We start from the raw sequence: 22,380 nt of genomic DNA, 5'->3' as shown, positions 1-22,380 counted from the left end.
AAACGAAATCATTTGAACAGTTTATTATGGTATTATAACAAAATTTCTCTGCAACAGCTTGCAGGAAGCATACGGGATGGTTAAACTTTGATCGCCGATTACTCGAAATAATGTTTTTGGCGCTTGGTTCGGTCTGATCGCACGCCGACCAATTGAACTTCAAATTGCCGATAACTAATTGTTATTTTAAAAGGCCATCTGTTTCAAAAGAACATAAAAATCATTTGTTTAGTAGAGTTTTTTAAATTATTTTAATGAAAAAAATCTTTGAATCAAATTTCGGCATTTTCACGTCAAAACTTAAATGATTCTTTTTAATTCCCTAGCTCTGATTTTTTTATCGTTCAAATCCTACAAAAAGTTTTTCTTATCTTCTTTCAGATGACAGAGAAAGAATTAAGAAGTTAGAAATTGCACTATAGAAAACACTTTCAAAGGAAAAAAATAGTTTGATGTCAAAATTTTACTGTTTTATTATACATTAGAGGTGCTGCAAAAAACATGACCCGGTCTGATTGCTCGTTACAGTTTTCCCATCACTTTCCGCAATTTTGGCGATAGGCATGATTTTTTTTTGTTTATTCTCGCTTATTTTCGTCGGTCTAGTTCCGCCACTGTTGTGGTCAATCACCGACGCCCAGGGAGGCGACTCCACACCCAGGACCCTAACTCACGACCCATTTTTTTCGCCTCAGAAAATCTCCCGGTGTCGGCTAGGATTGAATCTAGACCAGTTGGGTTGGTTGTGAGTGGATCACGCCACCTCACAACCATCAACACCTATGTCGGCGGTGGGATTCGAACCCAGGCGTCGAGCGTGGTTGGCGGAGACGTTACCAACCACACTAGGCCCCCGTCCTATCGATAGGCATGATATAATTTTTATGGTTTAATGTTCAATTTCATTATTTAATCGTCTAAATTTATTTACTTCTGCGTTTATATAATTTTCGCAAGTTGAATTTAATAGAGGTTACATGCTAAAACGATGGGAAAAGATATGACCGACTTTTTCCCTCAATTGATCCCACTATGCGCTGTGAACCAAGTTCTTGTATCCTAAAATCCTCTACACTATCCACCGTATTCAACTAGCTGTGTGTTAGTGATTGCAGCGAAGGGGAAAATTTCGATCCTAGTAGCCAATTCATCGCTTGTTTTGTTTTTGTTTTATTTTTAATGAAAAAGGTACTTTTCGGACATGATATACGCTGTCTGTCTGTCTGTTCCGTTGGCTGAATTGAGGTTAAAATGAGGAAAACTTAAAGTTTGGGTTGCGTCGGTGTCGGTGCGTAACTGGAGCAGTTCGGGTTCAGTTTTTTTTCGGTGTCCGTACGTACGTACGTTCGTACGAATAGTGAAGAAAACTTACAGTTATTGATTTTTATCGCCGCCAGCCAGGTACGAGAGTAAACTGCTTGATTAGATCGCCCGAATGTCCGTGTGTGCGTCTGCAGGAAACATCTGAGAATAATGTCCAACTGATCAGAAGTGAAAACAACAATAAATAAAATACCAGCACATATCGACAGAAGTGTACAGAATATCAATTGCGAAAATTACGACAGCCCAGGTGCGGGAGCGTCAGACGGAAAAGTGCTGCACATATTTGTTTTGATTAGTTTGCCTTTGTTTTATTTTTGCGCACAAAGCGAGAAGAGAAGAGTCATCAATCCTTGTTGTACAAAAAGTGTGCCCATCCTTCCAGTAATCGCAAATGCACTCAGCCGGTTACAGCAACGCATGCTAAATGTCATCCTGCAGTGGACCGCTACGAACGGGAGAAGAGGCGACGAACGGCGTTTTCCGTTGATGTTTCAATAAACAGGTACGTAAACGAGAAAGTCGGCTCCGCTAGTACGACACACGTATGCTAATGAGTTGCCGCGAATTGGTGTTTCTTAACTCAGTTATGAGATGCGCTCTAAGCTTCTTTGTTTCGATGATGAGTGGATTCACAAAAATATGCTGCTCTGCGTTGAATATTGATTGTTTGTTTTTTTCGGGGCATTTCAGCCCCAAACGAAAAATAAACCTTCAGCGGGTAGGAAAGTTATATCCGGGGGTCTGCGATATAAATTATGAATGTTTAAGCACCGGCTTAAATCACGTCGCCCGACTGCCAGCTGGCAAGCGGGTAACCTTTTGCTGCCGGAGACCGGTGTAAGTTGAAGGCTTTTCCTTCCTTTCCATTTACTCTCTGAAGCGGAGGAGGCATCTTTTTATGCGCACGCTGTACACACCGGCGTTAAGTGCAGTAACTTTGTAGCACTCTCCTCCGAAGGGGGGGCTGGCAGGATGAAACGGATACTTGTGCGAAATTTATGCCCTGTTGGAGTTTTATTTTTGGTTAAATTGATTGGTTATGAAATGAAAGCTCTGTGCGCTCGTTTCATAATTGTGAGACTCTTGATGAGAAAGCTAGACCGTAAACGATAGCGGAATACGAAATTGACAAACTTATTTGATTGAAAATTTTATTCCGGATGCAGATGGTTTTTAGCGATTGAAAAAGTTAATGATGCCTCTGGACGATATGGTTGCTGCATTAGAGCAATTATAGATGACAAAAACCTACCCTAAACTGTTTTGTGTTATATGGGTACTCTGAACAAACTCGTGTTAAGATATTGAGGCTCCGGTAAAAACGCTAGGGAACTATGTCGCGTGTTTATCAACAACCTGAACCGAAGATAGAAGGCATCTTTTGTGAGTACACTATTTGCCGTATATAAAGTAGAGTAATATTATTATTGTAACTTTCAGTGCTGTGTAGCAATTTCCACAAACTAAGTTTTAAAGGCTCTGTAATGATAAAGTACAAATCTTCATATGGATTTGGAATGATGAAAGTGCTGTGAAAAATTGATTACAATTTTCTGTATCGTTTTCGTTCTCGTTCATTCATTTAAACCAGATGAATCAATAAATTACCAATGGAAAATTACCTAAAATATTTTATTGCATGTTTTAGAAACATTTAGTTTTTTTCGAAATCTTGTACTACATCAATCAAAGTTAGAGACCAGTTTTGTTTCGCTTCGTTTCAACATCGTCTGTGCTAGGAAAGCTAGCCTGTGATTAGTTCTTTGTTCGCGTAAATTTGTCCGTGACACTTTTTATCGATTTTTACCGCTTTGCAATGAAAAAATAATGATAACTTGCCAGTTTCATTTCCAATTTCAAAGAATGCATACCAGTATAGAAAACAAAGACGTAGTCCCACATCAAAAGTCTGCAATATTTGCTCGAATTTACCAGTATTGGTTTATTTTATAGAAGCTAGAGTGAATAATTGCCGTGCAACGTTTTATTGCATCACACTCCTGACCCCTTTTTTCAGACACCTTCTCAGCATTTCGGAAACATTTTCTCGCAGCATCTCTGTCGTTGGAATTTTCGGAGCTTCCGGGTTTAAATTATAGCTGCAGAAGTTTTTTTTGTATCATCACTTTTTACGCGTTTCACTGTTCCGAAGGTAGCGTATATGCCAACTGAATTATGTATTCATACAAACGTAACCAGTAGAGCAAAGATGATAAGCTGAACTGGAAAGTTGTTCTCTTCACTGGTATCTTCTTCGATTTTGTCATTAATTTTACTCATATTTTTCTAGTAGCTTTGGTGGGATTTGTTGTTTGTACGGCATTAACCTTACTGTCGTTAGAAGAAATTCGGATTATAATTGTACAATTATTCCATCTAAGTCCATAATGGTGGGCTCAAGATTATAACCTCAGGTCGTTTCGTTCACATATTGAATTTATACTGGTCTGGATTAACGTACGGATAAAGGATGCTTATTTTGAAAAATAATTTTTCCGTGTGTTTCTACTTTTATAAAGGCTTCTATCTATTTGATAGTCATAACCTAAACTTTTAATTTTACAATAGCGAAGTTTGAAAGACTATCAGTGTTGGACTCGATAATTCGGATGGATAGAGGTCTGTGTTACGCTCCAAAGCTTTTTTCTGAAGCCATTCGTAACTATTTCTTGTGAGATTGAGATCTAGAGCTCCAAATGCGGTGTATGCGACATATTCTACAGACGAATCCGCTTATGAAGACAGATTTTATTTCTGTCAATTATTTTGCGAAACTATTTGAACCACAGAAGCAAAATCCTTCTGTTCTGATTCCCCAGTTTTTATCAAGTCCGAATCAAACGTTGCAAACAGATAAACCTTTAAAATTCAAGGATTTATGACAAAACGACTACCGGATTATTATCAGATTTTTCATTTCCTTTTTGCCATTTTTGACGTGGGACTACGTCTTTGTTCACTATACTTGGAAGCATTCTGTAAAATTGGAAATGAAACTGGCAAATATTGCGTCAGATTTCGAACGTTAATAACAGAATAACCACATGATGGATAACAATAACCAATATGTTGTCGGATAGATAAAATGTAGAACAATTTTGTAATATGCTAGTTATCACTCTAATTTAATTGCTAAGCGGTAAAATTGACAAAAAGTTTCAATGACAAATTTACGCGAGTAATGAACCAATTACATGCGAGCATTCCTAGCACAGACGACGTGAATGGACACCATCCGTTCCCTGTGATATTCTCTGTATCAGTATCGAAAACAAAATTGACAGAGTCTTCCCGTCTCAATAGATCAATTTATTTTTGCTTCCATGAGCTTAGACTTAAATGATGTCTCGAAGGTAAAAGTTTTCCGAAAAGTTCGAAGCAATCCCCATTCTTGAACAATTTCTAAACCTGCTTTCAGAACCTAATAAAAACTGATGTCTTGAAAGAAAACATGCCGGTAAAAGCAACAGCACGAATCACACGCAAGCATTCCTAGCACAGATTATGTGAATGGACACCAACCATTCCCTGTGATATTTTAAGTTTCAATATCAAAAAAAAATGGACAGAGTTTCCCCGTCCCAACAGGTCAATTTGAGTTTGCTTCCATGAACTTAGACTAATTTGAAGCCTCGAAAGTGAAGATCTTTCGAAAGGTTTTGAAACAAGCCTTTTACTTGAACATTTTCTAAACCTGCTGTCAGAGAATAATAAAAACTGATGTCTTGAAAGAAAACATGCTGGTAAAAGCAACAATACCGTACAGTATAATATACATATTATGCGGAACAGAGCGCCGCTGGTCTCTCGTCGTCTATCATGCAGTGGTACACGACTCCTATTTCCGTGAAATCAAGGAAAAAGTGCAATGCTGCTGCATTGATAGTAATTAAAAGTTTATTTCATGAATTTGGTTACTTTAGAAAAAAATTAAACTAGAATTAAGGATTCATAAGATTTTTATATATTTTATCTTCGATATTTACTAAATGATCTTGATCGAAAGAGTAGATTTCTGAAAATACAAATTTATAGAAGCTTAAGAGCCAGCGAATGCTTCTGAATATTCTGTCGATTCACTAGGATTTATTCACAATATTTGTTTGCATTTAAACATTGTGAGATGGTATAATTTTGTTTTCAACTTAACAAATAATATTCTTACGTATATTAGCTGTCTTCGTAATACAGTGAATGTAATTGTTGGCAAATGAAAAAAATTTGTCAAACAAAAAACAGAAATTAATCATTTCGATATTTTAAACTGTGCCAGATATTTCAAAATGAGTTACATTCCTGCCAAAAAATTACTAGATACCTTCAAGACAAAATGACTACCGGATTATTATCAGATTTTTCATTTCCTTTTTGCCATTTTTTTAAGTCTAGTGCTAATCTATAGCGCTTTTGAACGGCTACATGTTCCTTGAATACGACTCCGGTGATGACATGAATCGTTATGCCCTGCTTAAACAAAAAGTGATGACATGAATCGTTAGCCCGACATGTCTCTACGAACAAAAATTACCGGTTGGGAGTTTATTTCTCTGGCTTTTATCAGTAAAAAAAATATCTGTGGAGAATTCTTCAGTTTAATTTATAGTCGCAATGAGCACACACCAGAGAATAATGTAATCATTTGCATCGGTAATTTGGTCCGAAAATTCGTATAATCATCAAAATTTGAATTTTGATTTCGCGAATTTTAAAGCGGAATTTGGGGAAATGCAACGAAATGTTTCTGCAATTTCGCGAAACCAGAATTTCGAAATCATTAAAAATTTCAAAAATCTAAAAATTGACTTATGGGACTTCAAAATTTTTGAGCTGCGAATCTTCCTTATTTCAAAAATTCCCAGTCCCAGAAAGTTGATTTTTTTCGAAATTATTTGACGTAGAACTACGTCTCTCGGGAAGTGGGCTTCAGCATTAATATTAGCAAGGACAGCCCAATGGCATCGGATAGCGTCCACAGCTGTGGCACAACGGATAGTGGCAGCAGTTGCAGCGGGTATATCAGCAACGATAAGAGCAGGACCAACTGATGCAGTGGGCACTTCCTACAGTGAAATGCTGTCGCTGTGCGATAGCGGGCACTAGTAAATGCATCTAATGAAAAGTTGCCTTATTTTGACAACACACCAACGATCTGGAAAGCTGGCGTTCAAAATACATGAGCCGTCTAGTTTTGAGTGTTAAAACAACTTTTCACTGTGTTATCTAGCACAAGGAACACCTTATTCGCACTGTCAGTGATAACGCCAAGATGTGACCGGCATATTATCCGATATTGAGTTAAACAGCAAAGTTTACTTTTCAGGATGAAATAAATACCTAATTGAAGAGTTAATATTTTCTCTTAAATTAATTTCAGCTCCAAATTTGGAAGTTATAAATTTGACTTCATCTGCATGCCTCAGAACATACTGACTTACTCTTTTCTTCATTAATAAGCATAACACCCAAACAGCTTTTATTATGTACATAAAAATTAAGTTTTCGCATAATAAATGTAATAAATATTTTTGAAAATGGTTAATCTTTGATGAAGCGCAAAATTCTGTTTCTTCGTTAGTATGATTGCTTCTCAAGCACGGTCGGCAAAATTATAGACCTAGTAATTTAGAATGTGCTTGGCCTATATAAGTTTCCGCCGAAACTGCTCATATTAGTTCTAGACAGCGACTCCTTACTTAACAGCAGCAGCAATGGTATCAGCAACGATGTTGGCAGGGCCAGCTGGTGCAGCGGCACTTCTTCTAGTAAAAGCTTCCTTTGAGCAGTAACGGGCAATATCAGTAGTAAGTACGTTCGCCGGAACTTCCTCTAATGAAAAGTTGCCGTATTTTGACAACACACAAACGCTGGCATTCAACATATATGGGCCGTCAAATTTTTAATGTGAAAACAGCATTAAACTGTGTAATCAGAAAAGTACTTTAATCCCCTCTATCGGGGTAACACACAGATGCGATCAACATTAGATCCGATATGAAATTGAACAACAACTTTCCTTATAAGGACAACAAACAATTTATTGAGAATTCATTATTTTCTAGTTTTGCGATAGAATAATTAATAGAATGTTTTTTCAATCTGCATGCACTATGACTGTTTAAACTTGTTAACGTTGGATAGTGTTTGTGTCATTCTTGTTCAGTGATATATGTGCAAACTGAAATTCGGTAGTAGGGTAGCGAACGGTTTCGGCAGGATTTCTGCAGCAATATTATGCAGAAACCTGCCAAAGAAAACCACTGCCGAAGCCATTCGCTATCCTACTTCAACTCTTTTTTTTGCACAAAATTTTAACCATATTCTATACAAGTAATGTAACAAATCACCTTATGTAGTTCTACGTCAACTTTGCGGTCGTGGTTTTGCATACAACCCTTGTGATTTTTTTCCCGAGATAACACTAGATCTCGACGTTTCATGCATTTCCAAGACATTTAGCATAAAAAAATTCAATACCGACCATATCATGTACTACCTGTGCCTTTTTTCATCGATATTTTTCGAGAAACTTTGTCCGCCTTGAGGCACATGTTCTCAAACTCTTATTGAGCCGAAATTTCGCATGGAGGTTTATCACGAGAAAACGAAACTTTTTACCACTACTTCTAAGCGAAATTTGAAAATTCGATTTTCATTACCACCTTAATAACCAGCGTTGCAAAGCGAGCAGGAAGCAAAACCTTTCTCCTTCTTTCTGCTTGAGAACGAGACATTTGCTACGCTTCTAAAGTCTTTCGCACACACGCTTTCGAGATATTCTTTATTTTTCATGCATTCGCCGGAGCAGCAGCCAAAATTCACCGGTACGCAAAAACTCTTCTGTCTTGCTACTCAGCGACTGTAAAAGAGCACGCGAGTTCTTACTTGTGAGAATGAAGTCCCAACTAAAATGGCTTAAATTGGGGCTAAAATTGGAGCTTAAAAACAATGTGCTCGAAAACGAATATGCTATCTTCATCGACCCCGTGCACCGACAGCCGAGGGTGGGGCGAAGAGTCTGTAAAGCATCGCATTGGTTTTTACAGCAGTCTAATGCAAAACCAGTCGAAGTAAACCGCTACCGAAGCAGTCCCATACACAATTGGGAATATTTTTTTTATCCTCCCGCGGTGTTTGTGCTCGCGAGTAGTGGAGTAGACGCGAGTGCGAGCAAGAAAAAAAAACGAGAAAGAGCGAGAAATTGCTTGAATAGAGAATACTCTTTTAATATGTCAAAATCCTTCTGTTTTCTGCACACCTTTATTTCGAACCGCCTATTTATGACAGATAATGTTCAAAGAACTGAAGTTAGACTTATCTACTAGGGCAAGTGTACCAGTTATGGCACTTCTAAAAAAAATAGATGACCATAAAAACGGCTTTGTTCGATGTTTTTTATCTTCAAAAATTCATAACTTTTGAACCAGTTCGCAGTGGTTTAATACGCGAAAAACGTGATCGTCAGCCTTTTCAGTATAAAAATGGCATTTAAATGCTACAGTATATTCGACAAAGTTTTTGTAGATGTTAAGGGGCATCTTTTGATGTAAATGAAATTTCGATTAATTCACCTAAAAATGAGATAAAAATTTTATTTTTTTATTTACTTATCAAATCAAAACGAAGTTTCAGCAAAGTTGTAGACAATCTTATGTAGAAAAACTTTGCTGAAGACACTTTGGTTCTATCTCTTGAAAATCGACCACATAAGGTAGTTTTATACACAGACATCCTAAAAGTTTCTAAAAATCGAAAAATACCAAATAACTTTTTCCGAAGTGATTTTAGAGGCCTACTATGTTCTAGAATTTTTTACATATTTGAAAATACATCATTCGGCCGAACATACCTTGGGGAAATTTTCGACTTTTTCATAGGGTTTAGGACATTTTAAATGAAAAAATGCACTTTTTCAAAATAAAATTTCTCGAAAAGCTGCAAAAAGCTGCAAAAACAACAGTCTTCACTTGGAAGACAGAGATTAGTACTAGCTTCCCCAGGTGGTTTCACTAGGTACTTGCAGTCTCTTAAAGACTTGGGCGTGGGTGAAAAAATTATTTTTTTTTGTTTTTCGGCGTTTTTTCATGTTTTTTTCTCAAAAGATGTACAAAATCGAAACGATTTTTGATTTTTCATTAAAAAGTACGAATAGCATTTATATTTACGGCACCGTGCATTATTTGGAAAACATAATATATAGAAAAAATAGATTTTTTCCGAAAATAATTGTTATGTCACTAGTGTATGCAAATGCCAAGTTTTTTCTAACAAAATAAGCAACATTCTTTGACGTTTTTCCAATGCTTGAATTCTGAAAAGAAAATGTCAGCTCAGAGATAGATATCCTTATTTTTTTTAATTTTGTCCATACGGAAGTACCTAATCCATACCAAAATACCTCCGTATGTCCAAATTAAAAAAATAAATAAGGGTATCTGTTTCTGAGCTGACATTTCCTTTTCAGAATTCAAGCATTGGAAAAACGTCAAAGAATGTTGCTAATTTTGTTAAAAAAAACTTGGCATTTGCATACACTAGTGACAAAACAATTATTTTCGGAAAAAATAAATTTTTTCTATATATTATGTTTTCCAAATAATGCACGGTGCCGTAAATATAAATGCTATTCGTACTTTTTAATGAAAAATCAAAAATCGTTTCGATTTTGTACATCTTTTGGAAAAAAAACATGAAAAAACGCCGAAAAACAAAAAAACTAATTTTTTCACCCACGCCCAAGTCTTTAAGAGACTGCAAGAACCTAGTGAAACCACCTGGGGAAGCTAGTACTAATCTCTGTCTTCCAAGTGAAGTCTGTTGTTTTTGCAGCTTTTTGCAGCGTTTCGAGAAATTTTATTTTGAAAAAGTGAATATTTTTATTTAAAATGTCCTAAACCCTATGAAAAAGTCGAAAATTTTCCCAAGGTATGTCCGGCCGAATGATGTATTTTTAAATATGAAAAAAATTCTAGAACATAGTAGGCCTCTAAAATCACTTCGGAAAAAGTTATTTGGTATTTTTCGATTTTTAGAAACTTTTAGGATGTCTGTGTATAAAACTACCTTATGTGGTCGATTTTCAAGAGATAGAACCAAAGTGTCTTCAGCAAAGTTTTTCTACATAAGATTGTCTACAACTTTGCTGAAGACTTCGTTTTGATTTGATAAGTAAATAAAAAAATAAAATTTTTATCTCACTTTTAGGTGAATTAATCGAAATTTCATTTACATCAAAAGATGCCCTTTAATATCTACAAAAACTTTGTCGAATATACTGTAGCATTTAAATGCCATTTTTAAACTCAAAAGGCTGACGATCACGTTTTTCGCGTTTTAAACCACTGTGCAGTTGATCGATTCTCGATCTTTTTGGAACAAATTAGGGGTATTTATCGTCTAAAACAAAATAGTAGGAGGGTGATATCAAAGACACGACCGCATGACATAGGACTACGGTATTTTTCTATTTTTTTTTATCTAACAGTGCATTCTTATTTGCTGACATTAGAGCGCTTTGAACAATAATTAATAATAAATACAAATGAAATATATGAATGAAACCTTATTTATATTGGCATCCCCACTTTGCAGGTATTCGAATTAGAAACGCAGTAGCCATGTACTACTAACAGCCACCAGCATTACGGGTGAAACTGAATTTCTGACACGTTTCATGTCACAAAAGTCATCGATTTATGCCAAACCCTCGAAAACCTGATTAGAAATGACTGAAAAATAAGCGCTCAAAACCTGACCACTTTTCCCTGGTTTTCCCTGGTTGAATTACTAGATTTTCAAAATCAGGTACCTAACTTCCAGATAGACGTAGTCCTACGACAAAATAAATCTGTATGCTTTTACATGCAAAATATATGAAATGAGTAGAATTTTTGATAATTTTTCAATAGGTGCTTTATCATATGTAACAACTTTGTAGAAGAAAGTTTTTCTCTGAAATATAGCTATAGAGCTCTAAACTAAAATTTCCCTCTAAATTTGATTTCTGGACCATTTGAACCATTCGTGTTAGTTTCATACTTGCTAAGCTCTGCAATTTTTTCTTTTATAGTGTCTTCCTCTTTGACAATCAGATCCGATGTAGAAGGTTGCAGGTTTAGAATACTATCTGCAGTCTTGTTAACGAGGTTTTGGAGATTTACTTGAGCTGCTATCTTTTCCTTGAACACTTTTTTCTCCATTGATTTCAAAGCGTACAGACTGGGAAAACCGTTGAGATGAAATCGGTTGACAGCTTGTCGAAAGATAGGATACTTCCTTTCCGAGAGGTCAAGATCTAAAATACACGCAAAACTTGGATGGATGCGGAATCATACCAATATTGTGTAATTTTAAAACCAGTACTGATGCCCCAAAACTGATCGTTCGCCGGAAACCAAAGTTTACTGAAATATCACGATTTTTATGTGTATGATACATATTCTGATTTCGATCTCTGTCAATGTATTCATTGTACATCTGTTGCTTTATCCATTTTACACATTCTTTGTGCGATGCCAGAACAACCAATGTGCGTTTTGAGAGGACGCGTTGGTTGAATAAAGCTTGAATTTTTGCGTGTAAAAGCAGAAGGAGACTTCTCTTAGCTATCGTGATTTGACCTAACGGTGATATGAGCAGCAAAGGAAAGTTTTATTCAGAAGTGTTCTACGATACTAATTTTTCAACACATCGTTTTTTGCCTTTCTCCTAGTAAGGTATAGCAATCACTGGAAAAACCAAAGGTATAAAAGTGGTCCCAATGGCCGAATGTCATATACCACTCGACCCCTTTCGACGAACTGAGCATTTTCTGTATGTATGTATGTATGTGTGTATGTGTGTGTGTGTGTGTGTGTGTGTGTGTGTGTGTGTGTGTGTGTGTGTGTGTATGTATGTGCAACTTTTTTTTCTCACTCACTTTTCTTAGAGATGGCTGGACCGATTTTTATAAAATTAATTGCAAATGAAAGGTCTAGCTGCGCCATAGGTTGATATTGAATTTCATTGTAATCAGATTTTTAGTTTAGAGGTTATGTATCAAAATGTAAAAATTACGAAACATCAATATCTCAGAAACCACACAACCGATTTTAATAAAATTGGTTTCAAATGATCGGGCTGTCTCCAGAACCCTTTACTTTTGAATTTCGTAATGATTGAACATATGGTTCAAAAGTTATGTAAAGAAAAGTTATCCTGAGGTTGTTTAAACTCACTCATTTTTCTCAGAGATGGCTGAACCGATTTTCACAAAATTAGTGTCAAATGAAAGGTCTAGTTGCCCCATAGATTGCTATTGAATTTCATTGCAATCGGATTGTAACTTTGTCCGTTGTTCATGAAAATGTGAAATCACATAATGAAAGTAAACATATTGACTTTCTCCTAACGATCACTGGCTAATTAAAAGGTAGAAAAGTGATCCAAATGGCCGAATGTCATATACTACTCGACTCAGTTAGACGAATCGAGCATTTTCTGCATATAAGCATGTATAGGTGTATATGTTTGTGTGTGGGTGTGTACGTGTGTATGTGCACCTTTTTTCGCACTCACTATTCTCAGAGATGGTCTGACCGAACAGATTTCAATGAAATTAATTGCAAATGAAAGGTCTAGTTGCTCTATAAGACCCTATTGAATTTTATTGTAATCTGATTTCTAGTTTAGAGGTTATGCATCAAAGTGTAAAAATCACGAAACATCGATATCTCAGAAACCACACATCTGATTTGATTTAAATTAGTTTCAAATGAACGGGCTACCTTGAAAACCCTTAACTTTTGAATTTTATGAAGATTGAACATGTGGTTCAGAAGTTATGGAAAGAAACGTGTTCTGGAGACTATTTAATCTCACTCATGTTTCTCAGAGATGGCTGGCCCGATTTTTATAAAATTAGTGTCATATGAAAGGTCTTGTTGCCCCATAAGACCCTAATGATTTTTTTTACAAACGGATTTTTACTTTGCCTGTTATGTTTAAAAATGTGAAATCCAGCTATGAAAAGAAACATATTCCAAGACAACTCACGTGGACTCACTCATATTTCTCTTAAAAGTAAAATACCAGAAACACTTAATTTTTCAGAAAAAGCGTGTCCCATTCAAGTATGTGATGAGATGATTTCTAAGTATCAGGATGTTTTCAAATGACTGATTTAGCTTCGTGAAACCATTTTCAGTCGATTGAGGAAAACTAAACTGAATCAAAAAGGACTCTGAAGTTACGAAAAACAACTTTTTGGTATCGAAAAAACGTTCGCATTAGTATCGGATTGGTTTTGAAAGTAATGAAATTGATTTAGAAGATTAAATACAATTGATGTTAGTATTTAGATAGAGAATGTGCAATTTAAGATTTATAATGCAGAATGGAAAATACCATTTGTTGTATAATCCACACTTCCCAAACTTAAAATCTAGAATGAATCTAAAATGTAAAATAATAGTTTGATTTGAAATCCCAAATTCGTGAAATAAATAAGTCCAGAATTCAGAGCTAAGTCAAATAATGAAGTAAAACTAAATCATAAATCCGCATTGTAAAATGGAATCTAGAAGTCGCAGTATTTTAAGTTGAAAACATAGTCATAATCCATAAGAAGCCCAAAACTATAAATAAATTATATAGGTGAATGTTTTCTGAGTTGTTTGATATACAAATCATTAGTATAAACTCAGAACTGTCTGAACTCTCAAGGTCAAAAAACTTTAATATTCTCGTGACGAGGCTATAATTTTGACAAAACGTACAGCAATATCTGCTTGCGGCAATTTTTGGTAGAAAATCTTTCACATAAACTTCGCTTGAAAGTGACAAAAAATTCCCTCCTTGAATAGGCCGCTCGTATTTTGTTTCAACCGCGCCACAGCTCTTATCAGTAATTACCAGCGACGCGCTCACTTCCAGAATGTCGCACCATTATCAAGAGTTTACTGATACGGCTGCCAGCGCGAGAGACGGCGAAGGCGGATAGATACCAACGAACGCCGATACCAGGAAAAGCATGGCCGCAGAAGCAAAATCATTGTGTACGTGGCATGATTTCGCAACCAGGTGCGATGAAGTTGAAGCTGTCATTCGTATTATTTTCAAAACACAAATTTCGCGAACAACACTTAACAACGCGTAGTGCTAAATCTGCGAACACTGCGGGGCGCTGCATTAGCAGAAGCCGAGAGTAAACGTCAAAGCAAATTCCTTTCTCGGAAAGTTGTGGCTTGCTGGGATTTTATCAACGTTGTTTGCGCCCCCACCACCCGCCGACAGACGAAAGACGAGGAAATTGTATTAATTGTTCCGTTCGCGCGCGCGTTATCGCGTTATCCCGCGTTCGTGGTGAAGCTTTTTTTCGGGTGATTTGTTCGCGAAGGTACGTTTTTCATTTGATAAATCGCACACAAACAGCGCTTCTCTTCTGTGACATTCCAACGACCAACTCGAATGAACACCACGGTTGATAAGGCTGGAATGGTTTCTAATTGTTTTTAGCAGGTAATATATTTGCAACTTTATCTACACGAGTTAACGCATTAGTGTTACAATGGCTGGAATAAATTCTGCGAAAGGAATTTGTTTGATATTGTAAGTCTTACACTGTGTTTATTCTTCTACTATCTGATATCAGCAAGTTTAGCTAAAAAATTCTTATCTAAAGATGATCAACTCCAGTCGTATCGCCTTTTCCGCCTTTCGCCCGCAAAGTCAATGCCAACGTGTTCACCCGAGGCCAACCAATTTTAATTCCTAGTCACGTGCTTTTCAGTGTGCTCGTTACACTGCAAAAGGGAGCAAAACAAAAAAAAAACTCAACTGGAAAAACATTCCCTTGTTCAGCGTCTGATCAACAAGCAAGCAGCAGTGCGTCTTGAACTGTCCTACAGATCAGACGTTTTTTCGGTTGCTTGTGGACTGGTCTTTGACTGCCTATAGCTTCAAAGTTTGTGTTTTGTCAGTGTGTCTTTTAAAGACTACCTGAAAGTTATTTCCCATCAGTCTTTCTCAAGACTACCTACTTTTAAATTTAACATTTGTTTTAACTTTTTTCGTATCACCTGAAATGGCTGGACGGAAAAAGAAACCTCGCATCGCTGCGGGGAGGAAAAGAGAGGCATCTCTTTCTGACACATCGAGTGTCTGTAGTGACAATCCTTTTGATATTTTGCCTGAGCAAGAAGCTGGTGAAATGGAAGTTACCAATAATGAAACTATACAAAATATAAAATCTTTAAAAAAGGAGAAAGTTCCACCTATTGTGGTAACTATTTCTTCTGAATTTAATATATTCAAAAAGGAACTTTCAACGTTTGTTTCTGACGTTAAAGTTACCTATCAAATTGGCCGTAGAGGTGAATGCCGCTTATTAGCCGACTCAGTAAAGGGTCGCGATCGTCTTGTTCAGTATTTGACTGACAAGATGTACAAATTTTTTACATATGACACCAAGAACGCCAAGCCGTTCAAGGTTGTCTTGAAAGGTCTCACCAACGATCAAACCGTTGATGAGATCAAACTTACTTTAACAGAATTACTTGGCATAGCCCCTACCCAAGTAATTCTAATGAAACAAAAATCACGAGGCGAAAACAGTCAGAGAACTGGAATTTCCCTTGTTAATTATTTAATTCATTTTAACCGCAATGAGGTTAACAACTTAAAATTTTTTGAAAAAGCACATGCTTTGTATAATGTGCGTGTAAAGTGGGAAATTTATAGGAAGTATGGCGGAGGTGAAAAGCATATCACCCAATGCCGTACTTGCCAACGTTATGGCCATGGTTCCAAATTCTGTAACATGGACCAAAAATGTCTTAATTGTGGAGACTCTTCTCACAAAAAGGACACATGTCCTGTGAAAGAGAGTAAAAATTTTCGCTGTGCGAATTGTAACGGCAACCATATGTCAAATTTTTATCAATGCCCAGTCCGTTTAGCAATTGTTAAGGCAAGGCAAGGTAAACAAAATTCAATTTCTCAATTAAAACCAACTTCAAAACAAAATTCTCCAAGCGTACCAGTGACGTATAGTTTACCTACTCCTTTGCATACCCGTTTAACTTATGCACAGGTTACAGGTAGTTCGAACATTATACCGCCTAGTGTTGGTAGTTCGAAAATAACCGTTAATATGGGTAAGCAAAACAGGCTAGAAAATAATTGTACACCTATCACTCCAGCTAATATTGCTGCCGAAAATATTTTTTCTAATGTCAACTGCCTGGGGCCTATTACGGCAGGTAAACTTTCTTTTTTGCAACAGGCAATGTTCGATCTTATGAACGCCATGTTGCAGGCAAAATCAATGTTTGAAGCCATTCAAATAGGCACAAATTTTACTATTAAAATTGTTTCTAATTTAAAATTTAGCAATGATTTTAAATAAAACAATTAAAATATTAAATTGGAATGCTCGCTCATTGAAGGCCAATGAGAATGAGCTTTTTAATTTTTTAACAGTAAATAATGTGCATATTGCAATTATTACTGAAACAATTTTGAAACCTAACATAAAATTAAAATATGATCCCAATTACGTGGTTCATAGATATGATAGGATTCAGGGTTCCGGCGGTGGAGTTGCAATTGTTATTCATCGCCGAATCAAACATCGTGCTCTTCCCCATCTTGAGACGAAAGTTATTGAAACTTTGGGAATTGAAGTTCAAACTGAACTTGGGATTTTATTTATTGCCGCAGCATATTTACCATTTCAATGCACACGCGAGCTCAAAAATTATTTTAAAGGTGATTTACAAAAACTCACCAGAAATCGTTCGAAATTTTTCATAATCGGCGATTTTAACGCTAAACATCGTTCATGGAATAATTCTCAAAGTAATTCCAATGGCAAAATTTTATTCAACGATTGTTCTTCAGGATACTATTCTATTTTGTCTCCGAATAGTCCTACATGCTTTTCTTCTGTAAGAAACCCTTCAACAATTGATTTGGTGCTTACAGATCAAAGTCATGTATGTAGTGATTTGATCACACATGCTGACTTTGATTCTGATCATCTTCCAATAACTTTTTCTTTATCACATGAATCAGTTTTAAACCCTATAAGCTCTGTTTTTAATTATAACAAGGCTAATTGGGAAAGATACAAAACTCATATTGAGAGAAATTTCAATAATGAGCTTGATCTGCAAAACGAAGTGAATATTGATTCCGCTTTGGACGCATTAAAATGTGCAATTGTTGATGCCAGGAATTATTCTGTTCCAAAGGCTCAAGTGAAATTTGATTCACCAATAATTGACGAAAATCTTCAACTTTTAATTCGTTTGAAAAATGTCCGCAGACGTCAATATCAACGTTCTCGTGACCCTGTTTTTAAAACTATTTATAAAGATTTACAGAAAGAGATTAAACATAGATTTACTCTTCTGAGAAATCAAAATTTTGAGACTAAAGTTGAAAAATTGAAACCATATTCAAAACCATTTTGGAAGCTGTCGAAGATTCTTAAGAAACCTTCAAAGCCTATTCCAGTTTTAAAAGATGGTGAACGTTTTCTTGTATCCAATGAACAAAAGGCTCAAAGACTTGCTCAGCAGTTTGAGAGTGTTCATAACTCAAATTTGAATTTTGTGAGTCCAATTGAAAATGAAGTCACACGTCAATTTGATTTAATTTCTTCCCAGAATTTTTTACCTGCAGAAATAATTGAAACTAACTTGAATGAGATTAAATCAATTATTAAAAATTTCAAAAATATGAAAGCACCTGGTGACGATGGAATCTTTAATATACTAATCAAACATCTCCCTGAGAGCACAATGGAATTTTTAGTAAAAATTTTCAATTGTTGCTTCAAAATTGCATATTTTCCCAAATTATGGAAAAATGCAAAAATCACTCCCATTTTAAAACCGGATAAGAACCCAGCTGAAGTTTCAAGTTATCGACCAATCAGTTTGCTTTCTTCAATAAGTAAACTGTTTGAGAGAATTATTCTTAACAGAATGATGTCACACATCAACGAAAATTCAATTTTTGCAAATGAACAGTTTGGATTTCGCCATGGGCATTCCACAACTCATCAATTGCTCAGAGTTACTAATATGATACGAGCTAACAAATCTGAAGGTTATTCCACTGGAGCTGCTCTTTTAGACATAGAAAAAGCATTCGACAGTGTTTGGCATAAAGGTTTGATTGCGAAATTGCAAACTTTTAATTTTCCAATTTTCCTAATCAAAATTTTGAAAAATTATCTTACTGATCGAACTCTGCAGGTTGTCTATCAGAATTCAAAATCTGATAGATTTCCTGTCAGAGCAGGTGTACCTCAAGGTTCAGTCTTGGGTCCAGTCCTGTACAACATATTCACTTCAGATCTTCCTGATTTGCCTCCAGGATGCACAAAGTCATTGTTCTGCGATGACACAAGCATTTCCGTAAAAGGAAAAAGTCTTCGTGTCATATGCAGTCGATTGCAGAAAAGTTTAGATATTTTTTCTTCCTACTTGCAAAAGTGGAAAATCTCTCCCAATGCTTCTAAAACTCAAATGATAATTTTTCCGCATAAGCCTAGGGCTTCTTTCCTCAAGCCAAACAATAATCACGTTGTCAAGATGAATGGGGTTATTTTAAGTTGGTCCGACAAGGTTAAGTACTTGGGACTAATTTATGATAAAAAACTTATTTTCAAAGAGCACATTGAGAGTATACAAGCCAAGTGCATCAAATATACGAGATGTTTATATCCTCTCATTAACAGGAATTCTAAACTTTGTTTAAAGAACAAACTTTTGATTTACAAACAAATTTTTAGACCAGCAATGCTTTATGCTGTACCGATCTGGTCAAGTTGCTGTTCAACAAGGAAGAAAACGCTTCAAAGGATTCAGAATAAAATTCTGAAAATGATCTTGAAGCGTCCTCCTTGGTTTGGTACACTCGAATTACATAGACTTACTGGTGTTGAACCATTAGAAGATATGTCAAATAAAATTATTAACAATTTTCGACAAAAATCGTTGCAATCCTCAATTGCTACGATTAGCTCTCTTTATAGCCAATAAGTTAGCAATTAAGTTAGTTGTAAGTTTACTTCCCCTTTTCTGACAAGTAGGTTTAAATCCCTACGAATGATAAGTCCTAATTGCGAAAGCAAACAAATCCTAACAATTAAAATTACAAATTTCCAACAGTGTTGAGAAGTCACCATTTGTGATTGGACACACATACTCATTATTTACTAATATTTATTATAAATACTTAAGCTACTAACAAATCCCCCCCTTTATTATTATTAACAAGCAAGCAGCAAAACAAAAGCGAGTAAATCTAGTTTCTCCGTGCACCGGCTTAAGACTTAGTATTGGCGACGTCGTCGTTCCGAGCAGTGTGCGCGGGGACACTGCGGATATGCGACATCTCTGTTCCGACCAGAGCTTGGGGCTTCATTAGCAGCAACGGACGCTATGTAAACAAAACAAAACTGTGGATCCTTGAATGTCCGGCTAGCGCAGAGCGTCGTTCCATTTTGGGGTTGCGACGTCATCCGGTCAGTCCGGTGCTCGTCCAGTCGTGCAGATGAAACGATAGTTTCGCAAATTTGCTAGTTTACAAATACGAAACTTGTGCCTGGTGGAACGGAAAGTTGCTTTACTATTTTCATTTCGAGTATTGCACCAACTTTCGTCTGCAATCGTTCCGAGGAAAATTGTTTGTAAATAGTGCTGAAATATGATCTGCAACTCAGGCATTACTTTTGTGCAATAAACAAGAACTTTACGTGAATCGGAAATCGGCCCCATTTTCTGACAGCTGCGCTGGCGCCAGAGTAACACGTTGTGATGCACATTGTTGTTTCTATTGTGGCCTTCACACGCCTCCCGGGCTAACTGCTTTGCAATCTGGAATGCTGTTGCTACTGTTACTGCTACTGCATGAAGAACGGGAATAGTTGTGAACACGATTATGGCATAAATAGAAATAGAAAACCCCCCGGCGGGTTTCTATCTGGAGCTAAGGATGGGTTTTCCACTAGGACAGACGTTCACGAGTCTCAGCAGACGTCTCGAACCGCAATCGCAGTATGCTGCGGGCCGTTTGGAATTCGCAACGACTTCAGTCCGACGACCGAAGGGATTCTTGTGCTGCTGCGATTGTGGAGCACAATTTTTCGCCGGAGAAATACGAAATTTAACTCGTCCCGGAGTTATTCCTCCTTCGGGATTGCGAGTAACTTTTCGGTGTTATTTATGTTATGCTATAGTTCATTCAATATATAATTCATCAACTTTCTCCGCATATTAGTCTGATCTGAAGCAAATCAACAATTTTTCTGTTCTGTTTGTTATTTAGTTCGGTCAACTTGAAATGAAATTTAAATTTCATAAAGTTATGTTCCATTGTGTATCTGTTAGCTTTTATGGATAACCTAGAAGCTAAACAAGTTCTGAAAATGGTAGAAAATGCTGCCAAGATAACAACAGAACGAGAATCATTCCGCATGTTACGCGAATGACAATCGGCAAAAAAGAGGAATTCGCTTCTTAGCGCAGTAGTTAAAAATTTTCTGTCATTTGTGCTTTTAGTGTTCATTTTTCAAGTCAGTACAGCTATTGAAATCGGCACAAAAATGCTTCGTTTTATCATTCATTTTGTCGTCTACAAGGTTTCTCCTCCCCTAAGGGTTTCTCCTCTCTCCTTTAAGAGTTTCTCTCCCTAGAACTAAAGGTACCACACAACAATTTTACTTTCATTTCTATTTCTATGACAGTTTCTGTAGCCCTGCCTAGAGGTGATCATACTATTACCAATTTTACTTCTCAAAATTGTACAGTTGGCACTAGTGGACTTGGGATTTCTAAATAATAATAATTTCTTTCATCGACCACACCAAAATAGTTGTAAAACTACTTCAACAACTGGTTTCAACTATGGACTTAGGTTCATATCACCACAAATCAAATGTTTCCCAGGAATGAAAAAGAATGAGAACAGAAGAGCAGATATTCGGTAATTTTTGTCGACTTCCTCCAGCTACTGCTGCAGTGTCGAAGTCGGATTCCACGAGAAATAAAAGAGCAAAGCCTTGGTGCTACATTCCGATTCGGAACTTGACCTTCTGTTTTTTAATATACAGACTTCACAACCGACTGTTCAGTGTACAGGACAATTACGGGGCTAGCGCTACGATCTTACTGACCCTAACGGTCTCTCCTAAGCCGATACTCGAACCTACGACGACTAGCTTGTTGGGCCAGCATCGTATCTCGAGACCATCTGGGAGATTACCTCCACGAGAAATATAAAGAGTAAAAAAACTTGCTATACCGTTTTTGCATGAAAAATATAGAGTGTTTGCCCCCCCCCCCCCCTAGCATTTTTTCTTAGTGACGCCAATGAGTTAAAGATGAACGGGATCATTTGCGAAGAATATTGCTCTGGTGCTGGAGCGTCCATATATCTGCTAGTTGTTATGGAATACTTAGTAGCTGGTAAAGTTCTGGAAAGGAAAGCTTTCGAGATAATAACAGAACGAGAATCATCTGACGTTATACGCATATGTTAATCTGCAAGGACGAGAAATTAAATGAAATTGCTGGGTTTCATTTTCTAAGCGTCCCAAATTTATTGAATTATAAGTAGTTAAGATTTTTCTGCCACTCGCTAAAACAAAAACTCAATTTATCGGCAGCATTATTACCGTTTATGTATCTTTCAAAGTCTTTATACTTAATAGACCTAAATAGGTTCAATTAGACCTAAATCGTTGAAAGAAGAATGGGATTAGATTGGGAATGTAAATGGTAATTTCAAATGTGCAAATCCGTTTCACTCGGAACTATGAATTATGATTTGTGCCAGTTTAGATTGAAAATATGTGGTCGTCCTTGAAGGACGGTTGGTTTTAGTATTCACAAATTTGGTGACATGCCTGTGAAACGGTGCTTCCCACACAGAAGGGGGTTGCAAAATCTAGCGCTTTAAAAGGTGATATACAATCTCAAGTGAGTGCGCGATCCACTGTTAGCCTCTGTTGGTCTGTCTGCTGTGGAAGCCGTGTTGCCTCATTTTCACCTGCACTGCGAGCTG

At 36.6% G+C, this 22,380-nt stretch overlaps 1 protein-coding gene across 7 annotated transcripts in view; it reads left to right on the top strand.

The window, feature by feature from the left end:
* Positions 1–22,380, top strand: part of LOC129725904 (putative polypeptide N-acetylgalactosaminyltransferase 9) — a 205,657-nt gene that overhangs the window by 1,842 nt on the left and 181,435 nt on the right. For 3 of the 7 annotated variants that reach the window (XM_055682331.1, XM_055682327.1, XM_055682324.1), the window contains exon 2: positions 1,398–1,828. The gene's annotated coding sequence lies outside the window, so the exon portion shown is untranslated. The remainder of the gene's footprint in view (positions 1–1,397; positions 1,829–22,380) is intronic. The other 4 variants (XM_055682325.1, XM_055682328.1, XM_055682329.1 and 1 more) reach the window with 3 other exon arrangements.

The sequence above is a fragment of the Wyeomyia smithii genome, chromosome 2 (genome assembly GCF_029784165.1).
Source record: "Wyeomyia smithii strain HCP4-BCI-WySm-NY-G18 chromosome 2, ASM2978416v1, whole genome shotgun sequence".
Taxonomy (NCBI): Eukaryota; Metazoa; Arthropoda; class Insecta; order Diptera; family Culicidae; genus Wyeomyia; species Wyeomyia smithii.
The sequence above is the reverse complement of the archived record's forward strand: the minus strand, read 5'-3'. Positions and strand labels throughout refer to the sequence as shown.